General features: G+C 39.0%; 1 protein-coding gene and 1 pseudogene across 2 annotated transcripts in view; both read left to right on the top strand.

Annotated features, from left to right (window-relative positions):
- Window positions 1-21,772, top strand: part of LOC144650905 (uncharacterized) — a 152,466-nt gene that overhangs the window by 85,677 nt on the left and 45,017 nt on the right. The gene's annotated exons all lie outside the window — the stretch shown is intronic.
- LOC144648621 (uncharacterized) lies at window positions 1,905-21,729 on the top strand (annotated as a pseudogene). Its single transcript, XR_013569717.1, has 10 exons — window positions 1,905-2,252; window positions 4,958-5,095; window positions 5,853-6,166; window positions 8,236-8,398; window positions 11,702-12,230; window positions 12,990-13,153; window positions 16,058-16,418; window positions 18,527-18,638; window positions 19,760-20,076; window positions 20,872-21,729. The product of XR_013569717.1 is annotated as an uncharacterized LOC144648621 (transcript).

Consider the following 21,772-nt stretch of genomic DNA (forward strand, 5'->3'; position numbering starts at 1 on the left):
CTATTTGAATCAAGTCACCCAAAAAAATACTTGCCAAATCTTCCAACCCAAAAAATCCCGGAATCGAAAATTTCAAACCCAAAAAAATCCTTCGATCATCCCCGTCGTTTACAAGCCGGAGTACCCCCCTGGGGTTTTTTGGCCTCACTTCCTTTGTTTCGTCACTTTTCCCACTTTTAAAACAAGGTGTACTTCGAGCTAGTAAAAAATTTATTTAGAGCATATTTGTACGAATTATTGCAAAGAGAATAAAGTACTTTAAAAGCGGAAAAACATGTATATGCAGGGCAGTCCCACGTCTGCAAAAAATTATGTAAGCTAAATTGAAGCCTATTATTGACAAACGATTCTAACCGATCAACTCTGAGGTACGCTTCTCACGCAATTTCCCCTCTCCACCCCTGCAAACGTACGTAAACAAATGCTTTAAACTTACTGTTGGGCGAATTTTGCCATTTTTTTTAATTCTGACAGGGGAAAGGGAAATAATAATTTAAAATAGTTTGCGTGTGTTTCAACTAAATCTGACGAGGCTTGTCAGAGCGTCGTTGTTGTCGTGATTACAGGTTTATTTTTTTAATGCTTCTGTCAATCTTCCAATGCGTGCATACAAGCACGTTTAATCTAAGGTTATCCAGACTGTCAAAATTCATTTAGTTGTGAAAATTGACAATTATGCGCAAATTTATCTACATCACTGAACTTTTGAATGATAAAAAATGTTTTTATCTATATGGCACTAATGGCAGTGCCAATTTCCATAGTGGTGCAGTGTATGGAAACCCCTTCTAGCTTTTTCTTGACAAAAAATCCTTTTTTTTTAGGTTTAATACTCCAACCTTTTGCATATCTATTAGACGGTTGTGTCTTCAGTATTAAGTGGCACAACAGAAAACGGTTTTGAAACACGAACAAATCGAGTCATGTCGAGTGAAAGTCAAACTGTCAATGGCTCCATTTAATGGCACTGCAGAGTTGCACGCAATTGAGACTTTATCACTCTTTCAATGTCTTTTATGTCCAACATCCAAATTGTTTACATGACAAGTGCCTAGCTAAATTCTTTACATCCGATTTCCAAAGTGTTGCAAATCGTCAGAACCCATTTAGTGGAAGTGGAAGGTTTAAGGATTACGAAAATTTGAAATCAACAGAGAATGGACACAAATATGACAATGATTGTGCCAGAAGAGCCCGGAGGGTGGAAAAGGGGGAGGAGGCCTTTCAAGGCCAACGAGCCCCATCATCAAAGCAATAATTTTACCAAAGGGATTTATTATTTATTATTATTATTATTATTTTATTTTATATTATTGCAAGCTAGTTCCAGTGCAATACCGAGAATACGAATATGGTCTATTGTACCAGCGGTCCTAGATGCTCATCCTATAATTGCTCACTAACACTAGTTCGTGGTCCTAAATACACCTATACACTTGTATATATCGATTATTATAATAAATTATTAATTATTAACGGCGCTCGAATTAAGTTGTTTCTGTAGAGTAGTTTATCGGTAAACACGGGTGACAACGTTTGATCTGCATTTTATTCGCTTCATTTTATAAAAGGTACAATAAACTACTGCCTTCTTTTAACATTTTAAATACAGGTTAAAATAAATTAAACACTCAAGAGAATTTGGGAGTATATGAAAGAAGTAATATGTAAAACCCTCACTTGCGATTTAGTCTTACGTCTCGAATTTTCTCAAATATTCTACATGTCGTGTTTGCAACAAATGCGTCATCCGCCTTCTGTTTCTTAATTATTGATGACAGTATTTTTAATTCACAGTTGAACCCTATACATACTTTGTAGATTACAAACACCGACGAAATCTGTCGGTAGTGAATTAGTTTTTAAAAAATCGAAAAAATTCACCTTCTTTTCTCGCAGCTAAGATGTTTCTTAGAATTATATTCGCTTTCATCGCCGTTTGTAGCCTTTTTCAGACTGTTGTGGCTTCTCAACAAAGTGTTCTGTACAGAGATGAAGAAATCCACCTTGGAAACTTTAAGCCGGATCGAGAGAAACATTTATCTGTGGAAAAAATTGCATCTTTCTTGGTTAAGGACGATGAATTGGCCTGTACATTCAAGTGCGTCGGGGAGCAGAGGTGTTTTTCATTTAATATAGCGACAAATCCTGACTCGGAAGGTCTTTATCTGTGTGAGGTTTTGGCCACGGACAAGTACAGAGCTAAAAGCATGCTTCAAACGGATCCCACCTTCAACCATTACGGCCCACCGGTGAGTTTAATTTGTTTTTTGGTTACATTACTTTCCACTGCGATTTTGGTGCTTTCGGAAATTCAGTTATCCATCTCTGTTTGTCAATCATGTTATATGTATTATATTGGTGAGATAATTATATATGTTTTTACATACATTCGTGAAAATTTATTTACAGAAGTCTTTGTCAGTGGTAGCGGACGCGAAATGTTGCGTAAAGATTCATTTCTTTCCTTTATTGTTTTTAATTACATTAAAGTCAACTTAAGATTAATGGTGTGTAAAGCTAAAAATTTTAATTTTTAGTAGTTGGTTGGTGTTCAATACAAAAAGCAAGGAACGCATAACTCGCATTAACACGGGTTGGGTCAGTAACAGAGTCACAGTAGACAATCCAAGCAATAAATTATTAAGCACTGCCATTTTGTTTTATAAACATGTAAAGAACGCCCAAGGCGTATAACCGAATCAACAAACTTAAACATCAAAATAGGCCTTTGTATGCTTTCAAAGTTAGGGTTATGTTTGAAAAGGAAAAACAATGAGGGTTTCGTTTCAAAGTGAAATTTTAAAATTGAACCCAAAGTCAACTGATGGAAACGCCGCTTACGCCAAGAGTAGAAACGACCGAAACGAAAGACCTTAGAAACAGTAGAATAACAAAGGCATTATAGACTTTACAGTTTCAAACAAATTGGCCACCAACGTGGCGTTAAAAAATTCTCGTTTACAGCATGCAACTGCAACAGAAAAGCTTTTGTGTACAGCATAATCAACTTCGCGCATTATTAACAGAGGAAAATTTGCAGAAGGAATCCATTTTCATTTTACAATCTTAACCCCGATGTGATTCAAGAAATATTCAATACCTAAATTCCACGTTAATTTTCACGTGAAAAAATTCGATATCGAACTTATCACTTCGCACTTCGTGCAATATTGGTATTTCGTATGCGTGACATTTAACGCGAAATTTGTAATTGTCGTGTTAGAGGCTTTCCGTGAACGTCGCAACTCTTTGCCTTCACATCACCTCAACCATAAACTATGTTGTTAATAAATTAAAAGTGATCTGCAATTGCAGATCAGCGGGTGTTTAAAACATTGAATGTGCAAGGCCAGCAGTGATAAAAATAAATTCTAATTTAGTTAGTAGAAATTGTTTTCAGTGTATGTAGGCTCATTTGTGATCTAAGGAGACAACTCCACTTAACTTAATAACTTTATTATATCGCATTAAGGATATCTCAAATAAAAAGCTTATTGCGATAACAAGTTTTTGGGCTGGGATATTTCTTCTCTCATTCTCTTGACGGTACTGCTAACCTGAGGAACACTCGCCTGCTGCGGGAAGGTCGGGATCTGTTACAGCAAATATATCCTGGAGACGAATAGGGTAGGGTTCAACGTACACTTTATTTAATTGAGTTCGATTGAGTTCGATTCGTTCGATTGAATTCGATTTGTTCGGAAATCGAACTCACTGAAAGTCTGGTGTTCGATTTCGTTCGATTGCCGAACTCAATCGAACTCAATCCACGGATTGAGTTCGATTGAGTTCGAATGTGTTCGATTGGCTATGCCGGGAATACAATTCTATTTAAGACCAGCAAAGGACGGGATTGCAATATCACACACAAAAAAAAATTACAAGATATAAAGAAACATTTTTAAAACTCTATTGGATAGAACAGAATCCAGGCCTTTCAAAATAAACTGTCAAAATAATAGGAAACTGACAGTTTAACAAAAGGCTACTGCAGGTTACAGTTACAGTTGGGCGCTAATTAAAGTTATGATCCATGCACAATCAAATAACGGGAACTTGTACTTAAAAATAAAAATTGAAATGTTTTTGCGTTGGCTTTCTAAGTTAAAAAAAAAAAAAACTAATGGAGGGATCTGAAACCAGAGGGGGGGAAAATACCTTTGAACATCGGTAATAAGCTATGAGTGTAGACAATTCCGTACGGGGCTATGGGTAAACGTATAACTGAGAGAACTTTCATCCGAAGGGCCTTACGTGTGTTTGAAAATGAACCGACCTGGAGTATTTCTGTTTGAAGCACAATGTTCTGTAAGGGCGTTGGTAAGTTAATAGGAAGAGTTGGATAGGGTCCATGAACTTGCCATACCACTGACATTGAAAGGCGCCAAAATTAACAAATTTTTTGGCAACGCCTAACGCGGTCAAAAATTAATGCGTTATCGCTGGACTTTACAAATTTTCGTTTTCAACTTACATATCCCTTAATTACGTACTCTTATACATTTATATTTAGAGTTTTTGCCCATTGACTGAAGATCGAACAGTCGAAAGCTCGTAATTAATTAAGTTTTAGACATTACTTTTTAATTTTTTTTAGTTTTTTTTTTTTGTTGGGGGGGGATGAAAATACTGAAACCAGTAGTGCGATCGGTAGAAGACATTTAAAGAAGATATTTTAAGCCGATCTGTTTTTCTTTTCTAAATTTTCGGTGACATCTGGAATGCTATCAACGAACGCAAAGCTTTTCCTCGCGCTTATGTGCCGTTAATTCAAAATTAAAATGTCGCACTAACGCACAGATTGGTAGCGCGAGCACCAACAAACTTTCACTAACTTTGATGAAGGTGAACAGATGTCACCGAAAATTTAGAAAAGAAAAACAGATTGGCTTAAAATATCTTCTTTAAAAGTTTTAGACAGTTAACGTTTTAAATCCTCATTGTCATATTGAAGTGTTTTTTCCTTTTATCACACAGTCGGCCGTGTGAAAGCAAGCCCTGTCATAACAATGGAAGCTGTGTACCTGAATTTGAAAAGAATTCTTATCACTGTGACTGTGAGGCGAGGTTTGGGATGGCACTCATTGTGAAGGTATGCTACGACAAAATTAAAAGAACCCGTTGTTATGTAATTTTTTTGTGTTGCGTGACGAAATACTCCAGATCGAAAACCAGCATCCCAGCCTAAAAGACCATCTCATCCCGAAGGGCTAGCATATACCAAAGGCATTCAGTAGTCTACTTAGCCATTCAGGGGAAAAACAGTCGCTTCATGCTACGAAAACCGGGAAAATTGGCCTTTTTGGCCTTATGCAAACTCACTTTACTGTACAGATTTTATTTTGCTGTAGTACAAAAATCCCATAAGACAAGCTTAAAAACAATTTGCACATTCTGAATTTTGCATGTCTCAAAATTCTTTTGATTTGTAACGCAGGCTAAATGTTGCCAGCCAAGAATGACTCCCAAGCTGTCTTCAGCGTGTAGATCACGTACAAAAGGAGGGCATATATCAACCAATTGAAACGCGCGCTTTACTGAAGCTATGTAATGATATATTTCAAAAAAGGTCAAGGTGTGCATCGGGACGAAGTTTTCCAAACCGCAGTGACATATTCCCCCTTTTACTAAGGATTAGGCGACTAGGAGTGTTCCTACTCTCCCTTTTTATACACCTGGGTGGAGAGAAGCACAATGAGAGTAAAGTGTTTTGCACAAGAACATTACATAATGATCCAAGCCAGAGCTCCAACCCCGATCGCTTGACCGGTGTCCAGTACACTGACCTTTAGTGCGCACCATCTCCCACTAAATTTAATTAAATCATTTGTTATTTTTTTTTGTTTAAGATTGTATATTCGACTTCGAAGATGGACTAAGTGGCTGGATAAAAAATGGAACGGCGTTTAATAATCAACCAACCTATGGCGACAACCCAACAGCTCGCAACACAGACCCTGCCAATCAACTGGGAGATTGGTGGATTGGAGGATACGAGAATCGATCCTCCATAGACACACCGGCTGGACAAGAGCAAGGAGATGCTCCCCAAGGAACCCTTGCGTCACCATCCTTTAACATCAAGGGAAACAGTATCTCGTTCTTGCTTGGTGGAGGCTGCGATATAAACGTGGTGCGCGCAGAGTTAATCGTCGGTAGTCAAGTAAGCACTATGTCTTAATAGTTTTATAAAAAAGTTGTTTCTTGAAAAGGGCTTAGATTTTACACAGTTTTTGAGTAGTGTACTATGGTCAGCATTTAAGCCTTTTTGGGCAATAGTTTACATAAAGTGGGTAATCATGATTAAAATGCACGGGTTGTTTTTTTAATTTATACAGCATAAATTATGACTAAGAGAAATAATGACGTCACTACACTAGACGACAGGTTGGGAGGCACAACGCCTTGGTCTACTTGATTGATAGATTAGGCAAGTGGAAGAATTTAAGAGGCTCCGTTTAAATTCCTTTAGATATATTTCTGTTTGCTTACGAGAAGTTTATGGAGCGCAAATAGAGTGAAAAAAAGCTTTACTATTCATTGTTCTCATGCAAAGCTGGCCAATGCACGTTCACTTGAGTGCCTCAAATGTAAACAATAAGATTTCAGCAAGTTTTGACCGCGAAAGCGAAACGTTTATGTACAGAAAGAGTCGCGTGTAGACCATTAAAAATAATTAGTCACACACAGATCGAATCAAGCAAAACTTTTATTTCAATCGTTCAACACGACGCATTAGGGACTGGTCAATAAGCACCAGGGGGGGGGGGTGGGCCGGAGCAATTGGAAAAGTGGTGGCTCAAAAATTTATGACCCACCCCTCCTTCTGGCTCAAAACTGACTGACCCACCCCTGATAGGGGGTTGAAAATTACACGACCCACCCCCTTTGCTAAAAAAAATCAAGGGACCAATCATTATTTCTTTATCATCTGTTAGGGTTTAGAGGTTTTTGATTAAACTTCAGCTTTTTTAAGTGGAATTCCCTACATAGACATTTTCCCTGATGGACCCTGCTGTTCCATGTACATCTTTTTTCATTTCTTAACACACCAAAGAAGGTTAAATTTATCACTTCTTATACTAGCCTTTTGTAAGTTTTCCATATATTTTCACTGTTTAATGTCCATGAGGAAATTTAGACACAAACATATGCAAAAACCTGAATCAGTATGTAATATTAATTCATAATCAATTATTGAAGAGTTCATATTTTTATACATAAATTAATAACAGAAACTTCAACCATTGTCCATCATTCATATTTGCAAAGTGTTTGACTAAAGAGTTTACTGGTATTAAAAGGCCTTAAGCACAGAGTGAATCTATGCATGTTGAAGAGGGACAGGTAAAAGTGATGTTATGATCACCAGCCATCTAGGGGGGTCAGGGGGCATGCTCCCTCGGGAAATTTTTATATTAGGGCCTTCTGAAATCGCTAGAAATTCATTTAAAACTGCTCACATGGAGAAATTTACAATTTTTATACTGATGAACACAACTTTTCTTGGAACTATAGCAGTTCAAAGTCAGTGAATAAATAAGATGACCCACCCCTACGTGTAGATCAAAATTACATAAACCACCCCTTTTTGAGGGCTCAAAAACTGATGACCCACCCCCCTTTCTGCTCCGGCCCACCCCCCCCCTCCCCCGCCCCCTGTACTTATTGACCAGTCCCTTACAGTGATGAAATTTTATAATCATCTTCTTGTCCTCTGGAATTCTTGAAAGGTGAGCTTCTATTATTCTATGTATACGCCTGGATCGTCTGGAAGGCCTTTTCGGTTCGTCATCCAGATAATTTACTATAAACCGGATTTGAAGGGTGTTTTCGCTTTTTAGGCGGGGATACTGATTCCACTGTGGGAGGGGTGTCAGAACAGATGGAATCAAGGAAGGCAAGGATGCCATTGTGGCTGCTGGTACATCCACTGGTGCTGGGTCTGGAGTAGTCAGATTTATGATTATTAAAAAAAATGTTTTGGTTAAGATCTCCCAGAGGGGCATTGTGTGAAAATATTTGCTGGATAATGAACACTGTATCGTTCATTTGGCTAAAAAAGACAAGAGATCTAAGTAATTCTTGAACATCGCTATTTTTTTCAAGCCCACAATTTTCTTTTTAGAATGGCCCTTTTTTTTAAAGATGGCCCAAGAACAAATAAAGTTAAAGAAAAAACGTTTTTGCGCCAAAGGAGGTTATTTTCATAAATGTAATGTTATATTTCAGGTTGTGAGAAGCACCACTGGTAAATGCATTGAGACGATGGTCCGTGAGACCTGGGACGTCCAAGAGTTTGTTGGTCAGCGCGCTCATGTTAAACTGGTTGACCACAGCTCTGGCGGATGGGGTCACATCAACTTTGATGACCTTAAAGGCGATATCAACTGCGGTAAACGTTTTTATTTTCCGATAATGCATGATTCAGTGAGCTTCGGTTACGTTTATGTTAAATTTGCACAGATTACACTTAAATTATTTTTGGTCATAAATCTAATTTAAATTTTAAATTTTATCTTTTGCTTTTGCTTTTTACAGATACGCAAGCATCGGGGAAATTGTGCTTTCGTTTCTGATTTTGCTATTTTTGTTTAGCCCGGTCCCTAAACTCCTCCTTCCGCAACCTATATAGGGGCTGAACGCAAGCACGAGAAGAGAGAGTCCACGATAACTTGCATGTGCATATGCGCAAGTTTTTCCACCGAAATCGAGAAAAAGACGTCTGAAAGGACCATATAGGACAGCACTTTAGAAGTACGCGCGCACAGATGGCGAATTCGACTACTCGACGATGAACTAAAGCGGAAAAAACAAAATAACTTTTAGAAAAGCTTTTTCTAGCCACTGCCCTCTAAAAGAAGAACGGCAAAACCAGTAAACGCTAGTCATTGACTACAGATCGCCGTAATTCTTGCCGAAAACCTCGTTATTTGCATTCACTTTCTGAACTACGCCATTTATACTAAATAAAGAGTCTATTCTCATTCATAATTATGACGCGGAATTCAGAAGTGCGTGGATTACATAACCCCATTTGTTTATAGATAGTTGTGTTAGGTAATGCTTAATCACCACGTGCACAATCGCCGTATTTAAAGATCCCTTTGCTTAGTTTCGGGGCATTTCGAAAGAGATACGCAAGCCGGGAAGTCCGGGCGAATTTTCTTATACTCTCGCGCTACGTCGCCGAAGCCCAACCACGTGCTTTAGTTTGTTTCGTCGTTTATTTTCTCAAGTTCATGGCTGTACCTACCCTGCCTCTGCTGTTTAACTAGAAGATTTACACTGCATGTCCATTCTCTGCCGCTTCGCAAGTTCCACATCATGCCGGAGTAGCGGGACAACGCGTACAGCAATAGTTTACTCGGTATTTTAAAACATTTTTTATGTGTTTTTCTTTTTCGCTTGCTTATCCGTTTGTTTATCCCGTAGTGTGTTTTATATCTACGTAGTTCTGTTTATAGCAATTTATTACCATATGTGTTACGGCTGTAGTAGCTTACGTTCGCTCGTGTGTCGAGCAAAGATTGGCAAACGCCGTGTGTCGGCTGTAGTAGCTAAAACGTTCGCTCGTGTGTCGAGCAGAGATTGGTAGACGCCGGCGCCGTGTGTCGGCTGCCCGGTCGGCTGTAGTAGCTATAAAACGTTCGCTCGTGTGTCGAGCAGAGATTGATAGACGCCGTGTGTCGGCTGTAGTAGCTAAAACGTTCGCTCGTGTTTCGAGCAGGCACTGGCAGACGCCGGGTGTCGGCTGGTAATAGCTTAACCGTTTGCTCGTGTGTCGAGCAGAGACTGGCAGAGGCCGTATGTCGGCTGCAGCTAAAACGTTCGCTCGTGTGTCGAGCTGAAATTTGCAGATGCCGTGTGTCGTGTGTCGAGCAGAAACTGTCAGATGCGTTTGTCGGCTGTAGCTAAAACGTTCGCTCGTGTGTCGAGCAGAAATTGTCAGATGCCGTGTGTCGGCTTTACGTTGCTCAATGTTTGCTCTTGCGTTTAGCACAATTTGTTACACGCCGTGTCGGTTTTAGTCTAAAGGTTGGCTCGTGGGTCGAGCTTAGTTGGCAGGAGCCTTGTGTCGGTTTTGTTTAAAGTTTGAACTGTTATTGTGGGTATTTGGCAACAATCATGTATCGACCATTCCGGGGGGGGGGGGGGGCACCCTGTATTTTAACTGTTAGTGTGCTAAGTGTTTCGTTACGGTATATCTGGCTGGAATTTTTTGCTTGCATGTCAAGAAAATCAAGTAGTTGCCGATTGATGGACATTTGTTTCAGAGCTTACTGGTGTCAGTAAGAGTGTTAATGAGCTTAGGTTTAAAGTGTTTACGAGTTGGTTACGTAAGGTTTGTTACGTAACCCATCCCAGTGCGGAACTTTATTGGACAGGTATCACGCATGTTTGTTTTATGGATCTGTGTATCTCTGTAGGTTCAGTGTTTAAATTTTCAAAGCTCGCCGGTTGGCCGTTTTCATCCACGGAGTTTAATGTTTTATCCACGTTTAGACACGAACAACGTGGGATATATGGAAGTGATGTTTATCCTTTATTTTTCCCCAAGCTAGAAGTTTTAAAATTAAAATTCAAAATATTATAAAAAAAAATAATTTTAAACAGTCCACCCCCTCCACTGGCCTTGTCGCGATCAGAAGGGTAATCTCAGTTACGCCCTATAATCCGTTTACGACGGATTCCTGGTCCGGCTGGCTAGTGGGGTTTTTTCCTTTTTTCATTTTTCTTTGTTGTCTTACGTTTTCCTTTCCGTAACAACAATGTTTTAATCTGCCCGCCTTAGGTATTGGCGATTTTTTGAAGGAGTTTTTTCTTGAATCTCCTACTCTCATTATAAGCCACGATCGAAATACATGCTATGGTGTGGGAAGTAACCCCACTAGCCTGGCCGGGCCTCTCGCATACCGGTTGGGGTTTGAGGGGATTTTTGAGTTTTGGGGAGAAGTGTATTTTTTGGGGTACCTTTCTATAAATGTAAATCTTGAGTTTGTACTGAAGCAGCAAGGTGCGTGAGCAGCCGAAGGCCACAATCTTTCCCCATACCTTATCCACGCCGGACAATGAGCAGCAAATAATGAGTGAGAAGGTAACTATTCTCATTCATAATATGACGCGGAATTCAGAGTCGTGGATTACATAACCCCATTTGTTTATAGATAGTTTGTTAGGTAATGCTTAATCACCACGTGCACAATCGCCGTATTTAAAGATCCCTTTGCTTAGTTTCGGGGCATTTCGAAAGAGATACGCAAGCCGGGAAGTCCGGGCGAATTTTCGACCCTCCCACCTCCCCTTCGGCGACGTAATAGACAACTATAGTGCTTTCTCACCCTGTCACTCATTGCCTCGGCCACAATCTTTCCCCATACCTTATCCACGCCGGACAATGAGCAGCATAATTAATGAGTGAGAATGGTATACAATTCTGCATTCAGAAACATTATTTTATTCCCCAATGAGTTTTCCATGAAATAAGAATTTTAAACGCCCAGAATAACTGTCAATCGTGGATTATTTTAATCAGCTTTCGAAAAACCGCTGTTTGCCTAAGAACACAATGCGATGACACAAGCCAGGGCTCCAACCCGGACCGCTCGATCCGGAGTCTATCGAACTAACCATTTTACTTACCACCGCACCCCACTCTTAAATCATCTTAACCACTTGTATATTCGTATTTGTAAAGATTGCAAATTCGACTTCGAAGATGGAATAAGTGACTGGATAAGGACTGGAACAGCGTTTAATAACCAACCAACCAAGAAAAACAATACGATGCCACACGCCAGGGCTCCAACTCAGGCCACTCGATCCGAAGTCCAGCGAACTAACCCGTATCTGCCCATGCACCTAATTGCTAATTTACCTTAAGCGCTTGTTATTTTCGTTTTTGTACAGATTGCAAATTCGACTTCGAAGGTGGAATAAGTGACTGGATAAAGACTGGAACAGCGTTTAATAACCAACCAACCTATGGTGACAACCCAACAGCTCGTAATAAAGGACAGCCTGCCAATCAACAGGGAGACTGGTGGATTGGAGGGTATGAGAATCGACCCTCCATAGACACACCAGCTGGACAAGAGCAAGGAGATGCTCCCCAAGGAACCCTTGCGTCACCATCCTTTAACATCAAGGGAAACAGTATCTCGTTCTTGCTTGGTGGAGGTTGTGACATAAACTTTGTGCGCGCCGAGTTAATCGTCGGCAGTCAAGTAAGCACTTAGTCTGAAATTCAGCCGTCCTCTCGACCCAACCCCCAACGAAGAGGCGCGGGGGGGGGGGGTTGGGTCGAGAGGACGGCTGAATTTCAGACTAGTAAGCACTATATTCACATGTCTTGCTCATTCTTCCTAGTAGATCTCGACACACACACACACATTCTTATTCATATACGAGCTATTTTTGAGGTACCTACCTAGTATTGCACTGCGTATAGTTTCGCGCGTACATTAGAAACATGGTAGTTTTTCTTTGCAGCTATGCACAGCAGAGGGGCCCTTTTTTCTCTTATGGTCAGTCATACATTTGTCTCTTGTCCCTATTTTGCCGCAGCAACCGTTTTCATATTCTGACTTTTTTACTATAGCAGGAAACAGAATAAGGTAAGCCGTTACTGAAAACGGGAACTGAGAGTGGTTTTCATTTGAGTATCGGAAGTAATTTACGTTTGCTTTGGTTTTGCATGCATCTCGCGCCATTTTCTTAACCAATCAAAAATAAAAACAAAACCAACTGTGACTCGCACACGTAAGTTTTCCCGCGCATTGCGCTGGCTATAATATTTGATTGGAGTTTTGATTGTTTCACTGGATTGTCTGTGTTCTTTGTGATTGGTCAGAGTGATGACTTTGGTTTTGGTTTTACTACACTCGATTGAAAAATGCTCTATTCTATTCAATTCTTCAATAATTATACTTCTATTTAATATTTGAACAACACAAGCTTTTGATACAACTAATGTTATATCTCAGGTTGTCAGAAGCACCACAGGCAAATGCACTGAGACGATGGTCCGTGAGACCTGGGACGTCCAAGAGTTTATTGGTCAACGCGCTCATGTTAAACTGGTTGACGCCACCTCTGGCGGATGGGGCCACATCAACTTTGATGACCTTAAAGGCGATATCAGCTGCGAGTGAACTTAACTAGACTCATTCTTACACGTTTAAAAGGTTTCTTTTCCTCGGGGATAACGTTAGCTATTGAACCATTACCAAACGATATAGCACTTTAGCTACTAAGGGACGGACCATTATTTTTTGGAGGGGGGGGGGGGGATGAAAAATATTGAAAGAAATTGTTTGCAGGGCCTGGAAAGACAAAATAAATTGTTTGCAAACACGATATGTATAACAAAAAATAGTAAGAATTTCGAAAAAAAAAAAATGTTTGCAGAGGTGCATAAACTAAAAAAAAAAAGTTTGCAGAGGAAAATTTTAAATCCCCCCCCCCCCTCCAAGAAAATAATGGTCCGTCCCTAAGAGTGTATATAGAGGAGGAGAACGACCATTGGAACAAATCCATATTAAGCCTCCGCAGTCAGCTCCCTGGCAGTGCGCAACACGAACATCGTTCAAAGTCGCCATTTGGAGTACGACATGGACAGTGCACCTGCGTTATAAGTTTAATTTATAATTTTCCTTATCTCAAGTGGGAATCAACTAATTAGAAGATTTATCTTAGGGACGGACCATTAGAAAAGTTATTTGTGTGGGGGGGGGGGATGGGGTAATTTCAGTTTGTACATTTTTTACGCCCATTGCTTGTGCATGTTTTTTTGGGGGGGTGTAAACCTCTGCTTGATATTTTTTAGCCATTTCTTTTAGACGAATAGTTTTTTAGACAAATATCATGCATTGCTACTTTATACCATGTTTTGGACAAACTTTGCTTTGTTGATTCCCAAAAAATGTTGTTATTCATTGATGTAATCCTTTCTGCTCTGGGGGTGGCCCGGAGACTGGGAAAAGTGGCGGCTGGAGAGAAACCACCAAAACCGATGTAATGATCACAAGCCATTTAGGGGGGTCCGGGGGCATGCTTCCCGGATAAATTTTTATATTTAGCCTTTTGAAATCGCTAGAAATACATCTAAAACACGTCACGATATTTATCAATTTATACTGTTGAATACCACTGGGATTTTTTTGTAACTATAACAGATTAAACTACAAACAGTAACAGGTTACCCAAAATAATTAAAAAGCTAAAAAACAACTTAAAATTGGCTCTATAGCTGTATCGTATATAAGGGCTGATGGTTATAATGTATTTATCTTAGCTCACTTATTCTCAACTTTTATTTTATTACACTAAAGTTATGTTTCGGTGCGTCAACATTTGGTTGGGGAGTAGGTTCCTATTTTTTACCCACTGGTTCTTTGGGTTTTCGTAACAGGAGGCACAAAGGCTTTTATAGTTTGAGTAGTATTTCAGTTTTGTATCGGTTTGACCAATGCAACATTAAAAGGACGCATTAAATACGCAGGCTCGTAGTTCGAGCTGCACAACCATTTCATTTGCTTAATGAATATTATACGCAACATTCGAAATTTAACGTTTTAAATTGTAAGTTTTTATTTTTTAGGACTTTTTATAGCGATGTTAATCAATCAAGGGTGTTTTAATTTTTTATATTTTTAATCATGTTAATTATATTATCTATAGTAGCTAGCATTTTTATATTGTATATAATTTAACTAATTTAGATTTTAGTTTTTAATTTCGTGAAATAACTGTAAACTAGCCGTAAAGCTAAGATTATTTCACGCTAATAAAGTATCTATCTATCTATCTTATATAGTCATGAATATAAATAGGAATTTAAATACCGTAAAATTCCGGTTATAAGCCCTGGGCTTATATATATACAACGTCGTAAGGGGTTTTGTGTGGGCTTATAAGCGCAGGGGCTTATTTCCGGGAGTGGTTATAAGCGGAATAAAAAAAAACGCTTCGAAACGAGCCACGGGAATGTTGATCAAAATACGTTTTTGAGTTAAAAACGCATAATAAAGCAACAATTAGCCCTGTTCAGTACTGTCATCCGGCAGAGGGGGACTTATATCCGGGGGGGGGGGGCTTATTATCGGATGTATTTTTTTTGTTGTTTCCAGGTACATAGGCCTATAACCAGGAGGGGGGGGGGGGGCTTATAACCGGAATTTCGCGGTTTTTGAAACAAGAGAGGCCGCAGTCATATAAGCTTAAACACAACAAAGTTCTATTATGAGGTCCTTTAAAGCAGGTTTTATTAACAAGAATAATAATAATAACATGAACCGTTTGCTGAATGCTTTCATCGAAAATCTTGTATTAAAGTTCAAGTTTATGTTGACGAGTATCTCTTAGCAACCAACGAGTTTATTGAAACTTCCACCGTATGGCAATGTTTTCACAGTTATTTAACACAGAATGTTCTAATTTTAATTTTAATTTTTCCCTAAATAAACCACGTACGTAATCTACCACGTACGTATGGCAATGTTTGCACGGTAATCTATAACACAGAATGTTTTCTTTATAAAATAAAGAAAATAAAGAAAAACATTATTTTACGACTATGTCACTTTATTTTACCCTTAAGCATTTTTTATGTGCATTTACCTAGTTCAATTTCAAGTTTATTTCTGCCACATTAACGAAATTTACGAAATAACAGCAGGCAAGAAATAATCTTTAAAAATAAACACACATATTAAAATTCACAAAGACATGTTTCGGATGTCCTGCATCCATCTTCAGTTGCAAACAACAGTAGACCGCTAGTCGGTGTGATATAAATAAAAAACTTTTTAAATTTATGTTTTGTAAATTTAAAACCGAGCGTTTATTCTTGAAGATTTTTACGAAATTATAAATAAAATATGAAAAATAAAGGTGGCGAGAAGCCCATGAGGAACCATTAGGCACTTTTATATGTAGAACTTATTTATATTAATACGAGTAATTTAAATTCAGAGTTGAATACCATGCATGCATGCGTATAAAATACGGACGACAGGTGTCCCGCTTGAGAAATTGAAGCCATTATCTGACTTCTTGCAGCTAAGATGGTTCTTAGTTTTCTGTTCGTTTTTATTCCCGTTTTTCCCCTGTATCAAACTTGTGGGGCTTCTCAGCAGAGTGATTTTTATCGAGATCAACAAATCAGCTTTAAAAACTTCAAGCGGGATCAAGAAAAACGTCTATCCGTGGATAGAATTACATCTTTCTTGGTTAAAGACCATGAATTGGCCTGTACATTTAAGTGTGTCGGTGAACCCAAGTGCTACTCATTCAATATAGCGGCGTATCCCGAATCGAAAGGTCTTTACCTGTGTGAGGTGTTGGCAACTGACAAATACAGAGCCAAGAGCATGTTTCAAACGAATGCTTCCTTTCACCATTACAGCCCATTGGTGAGTTGAGAGTTACAGGTGTTACACTTAGGCCGTTTTCCAATGCTGTGTGACTGAGAGGTTTTGTTTCATAAAAAGTGACCTAATATGACAGTAGCAATACAGAGAAAAGCTACTGACATTTTTGTAAATTGTAATTTCTGCGCACTGCACACTGAGGTCATTAGTACATAAATGTTTCCGTGAGATAATGCATAGAAAAGCACTAGGCACAGTCAAAATGCTTCTAGAAAATAAAAAAATAACTAGTCGATATTTGCAGATTTCAGCTTATTTTAAAATATGCCATGTCCAGGGGCGGATCCAGGGGGGGTGGATTGGGTGGCTAGCCACCCCCCTTGATCCACAAGAAAAAAAGAAAATGAACACAAAAAAATAGAAAATAACGACAATGACACTGGGTAAGGCGAAAAAAAAGTGTTAACCTTTTTAGCCAGTTTTCTTACTGTTTTCTTTGCATGAATCAAAATTGAACAAAGCGATTTCACAAGCATAGCATTGACTCACCAAGTCGTCCCCAGGAAACTTTGCCAGGGCTAAAAATTTCCACGCTCGTAAGTGAACAAAACGACGCATATCTGGTCTTTCGTGACAGTTCGTAAGTTCAACTTCAAATTTCAATCACTGTTCTTAAGAACTAGAGTTTCTGTCCCAAATATAATTCAATGTTAAACAAGGTAAGTTGAGGAAAGGATAGTTGTGTCAAATTATCAAGAAAAAACAGCGGTTTAATAGCTTAATTGAAAGATGTTTAAAGCTGCTCAGAAATCACGGAAATCACGTCTAAAAGGCTTCAACTTTTCAAAATTTTCTGGGGGAGCATACCCCCCGACCCCCCTAGGGGCATGGAGTTTGCGGCCCATAATAATTTGGCACAAAAATAATTTGGACTCCCACTTTAAAAATCTTGCCTTAAAGCCTGATAACCCCCCCCCCCCTCCATAAAAAAGGGGCTTAAACAGATAGTGAACAAAAAAAATTGTCAGCAGCCACCCCCCTTTGAAAAATCCTGGATCCGCCCCTGCATGTCGTAGCGAAATTGAATCCATAACGGTCGCACAAACACTTTGTGTTTTTTTTTTTCTTTTTTTTTAAACCCATTTATTAACTTAACAGATCGTATGAAGTGGGCCGATAGCACGAAAAAACCAACTAGCGAATAACCCGAGTTATAAATTATTAACGACTGCCTGTTGTCTTGTTTAGACACCCACAATGAATAAAATGAACTTCTGCTCTCTGTATTTATGAGAAAAGTAAAGAATATAAACACTGTTGAGCGGCCTTCACACGACAAACTAAAGTTGGCAAACTCAAGTTGGTGTGTGTGAACGACACAACAACAGTTGGCAAACTGTTAGTGAGAATTGAGACAAGTTCTATTTGTCGCCAACAGTTGGCCAACTTGTCTGCCGTTGTTGCTTCGTTCCTGACACACACCAACTTGAGTTTGCCAGCACAAGTTGGCCAATAGTTTGTCGTGTGGAGGCCGCTTTATACTGATGAATTGTTGATCGGGTCGACAAGAATGCAAATATTACAACTAATATCTTAATACTTTGTAGAAATATTAATAAAATACGTATTCGTTAGCTCGATCTCTTTGGAACATTATCTGAATATTGATTTTTGCCCCTACCACACTTTGAACTCACATGCATAGGATAATTTTGGTTTAATTTCTCAGTTCTAAAACGAGCGAATTAATATATAAACCGACAAACAAAATGTTCTGTAGACTGACGAACCTAACTCAGTCGTAACTTCAGCTACCCACTTCGCCATACGTATGCGTGCTTCAGAGGATATTGTCGGCCAAAACGTATTAACCTTAAGATTAAATTTGGGCTAGAGTTAACTGAATATTTCTTTCCTTCTTTCCGTTGCTTAACTTTCAGGTTCCAATTTGTCCGGTATCCATGTCATTTTTTTCTATTACATTGCCTTTACAAAATATTGATAAAAGAATAGTGGAAGAAAACAGCCGCTAAATAGCCACAACTACGCAAAATCATCACTAAGAGAAAAATGTGTGACGGACAGACTTCATGAAATCTCTGCATTGATTTTCCTAGTTCTTACCTATGACATATCTCTCTATCTCGCAGCTGCCGTGTGGAAGCGAGCCGTGCCAGAACAATGGAGTCTGTGTTCCTGACTTTGAACAGAATTCTTATCACTGTGACTGTATGGCGGGATTTTCTGGGAATCACTGTGAAGGTATGCAGATATAAAGTACAATGAAATGGGTAACCTGACTTTCGACTGTTTTTTGATACTTTTTATCGTATCTAAGACAAAACGATCGTGTTTGAGAATTCACCACATATCACTCCAAACAACGGTCACGGTTTACCAATTTAAAATTTAGTCTGCTTGTCAAAATTTGAAGACGTGTTGGTCCCTCTGTACTCCTTGGGTAACTGTTTGAATGTCGTTTAAACAGAGTACCGGTATTTGCAGTTTTTGAGTACAGCGTAATCCCTTCTCATGACCATACCGTCAATAAGTACCACCTTGTTGGTGAAAGCAAAAGTATAGTTTATTTAGTTTCTCGTTGAAAACATGCAGTACGTGCATCGAGGATCGAATTGGAATTTTGAGTGGTTTCTTTTTTTTGAGAAAAAGGAAAACCGGAGACCCTGCAGAAAAATTCTTTGAGCAAGGACGAGAACCAAAACTAAAACTCGGCTCACATACGAGGCTGGGTCCAGGCTTTGCCAGGCGACATTGGTGGCGGTGATAGCTCTCACGACTGCACTGCCCATGGGCCCAAACAATCACTTCTGTCTGGCCCATGCAATTTCTTATCTAAAACTCGGCAATGTTGGTGCCCAAGGAAGGACACCAACATGATGACTGCAAACTAAATACTGTAATTTTTTCAAAATTATTTTCACAACTCGGTTATGAAAAATGCTACAAACTGTTATAGCCCGAATCAAACACTTTTTGCAACTTTGATGAAAATCACCAATATTTACCTCACCTTAGGTACCAAGTGAAATGTAACCTCTGTTTCTCTCTCCTGTCACTTTTATCTTCGACTATAACTTTTATAAGTTTTATGTATACAGACGGGACATTTAGCGCGATGCTCAACGAGTTTGCTAAACAGAAAGATCTCTGACGAGTCCCTTGGCCGGGACGAAACGCTGCGTCAGACTAGCCAAAACCTATGTGATTATCACAAGTAACTGTCAACTTTCATGTACATGAGTTGAGGTGAATTCGTTGAACTGAAACTGACTAGAATAAACTAAACTAAACTGAGCTTAAAGGTGGTAAAACCTAACGACAATTTATAACAATACAACTGTTTGTTTTTCCTTTTTATTAAGTTTGCAAATTTGACTTCGAAGATGGAATAGTTGGTTGGGTAAAGACTGGAACAGCGTTTAATAATCAACCCACTTATGGCGACAACCCAACAGCTCGCAACAGAGGTCAGCCTGCCAATCAACAGGGAGACTGGTGGATAGGCGGTGCCGAACATCGACCATCGCCAGACATACCAGGAGGACAGAAACAAGGAGATGAACCCCAAGGAACTCTTACTTCCCCATCATTTAATATCAAGGGAAACACTATCTCTTTTCTGATTGGAGGAGGATGTGATATAAACGTAGTCCGCGCAGAGTTAATCACTGAGAGTCAGGTAAGTGCTATTTTACTTTGCAACAGGTGTTCTCCCTGTAAAGCCACGTTAAACCCCGTTAGGGTTCATTTGTTGAGGAATCCTGTTCCTTTATATGATACTTATAAAATAGCATCTTTGTAAATAAGATTACTGGGGAAAATAGAGATTGATTGTCAGACAAACGGTAAGGGGTCGGTCGGCGATTTCAACTTTCTTCTGCAACAAAATCAAACTCAGCGATTGAACGATAAAGCAATTAATGAACTAGGTTATCGCAAAATTTCGTGATTTTTCAGTGTCTCGCAGATCAATTATTTGCCTTGCCGGGGTAATTAAGTGTGACCTTCCGATAACAAATTAGAGAAGTTTTCAATTGAGTATCGTAAAACTAAAAATAAAGCAGCGCAGTGATCAATCACGACAACTGCAAGTAATACAATCAACCAATAGGAACATGAAGCATTGACACGCCACGGTCGCCAAGTCAAGCCGTGAAGTTGCAATTTGCAACAAAAACAGTTGTCTTCAATTGGCTTCAAAATTGTGCGTGGATATTCGTCCTCAGACATAATCTGTTCTTCTATCTGTCCTACGTTTTATACATGAGCCTCTGGCTCGGACATTGAGGGAGACCTAGTCCCACGTATGGACAATAAAATTGTATTGTATTGTAAGCTAACTAACAGCTTTCCTTGAGGCTGGTTTTCAGAAACTGTTCGTTTCTCGGAATAGACAATGTCCGGAGACGAATATACCTACGCTCATTTTTTGTGACAAATGAAGGTTATTCAGTAGAGTATAATTGTATTACAGGTTGTCAAAAGCACCACTGGTAAACGTACTGAGACGATGGTCCGTGAGACCTGGGACGTCCAAGAATTTATCGGTCAACGTGCTCATGTTAAGCTGGTCGATATGAGCTCTGGCGTCTGGGGTCACATCAACCTTGACGACCTAACAGGCGATATCAGTTGTGAACAAACCTTAGTCTAAATTTAGTGCGCTTATTTTATCTCTCAGAGAATGAGTGCGCTGTGATTGGTCAATTTTATGGGCTGTATTCTACAGTACGGCCCGCGAAATTCGAGAGTGCTCCTGATGCAATTTCTGTAAGTTTTTTTTCAGGTTACGACAATCCCACCTCACACTGGTGTCAGAGCTATTTCCACTTGAGTTTCGAAAGTAATTAGCGTAGGATTTGGTTTTGCTTTGCCACGCTTAGTGATTGACAATAAAAAACAAAAACAAAAAAACAAACAAGCAAACTCGCTTCCTCAACCAATCAGAGGTAAAACCAAAACAATTGTGACTCGTTCACTAACGTTTTCCCGCGCCATACTTCATTGTTCCAATTTGATTAAGTTTCTCTTGAAATATTTTCATTGTAGTTTCCTTGATTTAATTACGTAACTTCTTATTCTTGTAACTGAAACTGTATTTAAGCTCCATTTGCAATATATAATAATTGTTCTAGTTTTTTTTTTAAAGTTTGACTTGAGTTATTTTCATTGTAATTTTTTTCTGAATTAGTTACGTAATGTATTATTGTAAAATTGCTTTATCCATAATCTGGTTGTTGTAACTGATAAAGGTCCTGAGACCGAAACTGACGGATTCTGCTGAAAGTTCGAGCAATGAGTGTGAAAATTAAGTACCAAAAATCTACTCAAAACACGGCAACATTTTTTATACTATTTAAAAGATCTTATCGAAA

Source organism: Oculina patagonica, chromosome 4 (assembly GCF_052425735.1).
Source record: "Oculina patagonica isolate OP01 chromosome 4, crgOcupat, whole genome shotgun sequence".
Lineage (NCBI taxonomy): Eukaryota > Metazoa > Cnidaria > Anthozoa > Scleractinia > Oculinidae > Oculina > Oculina patagonica.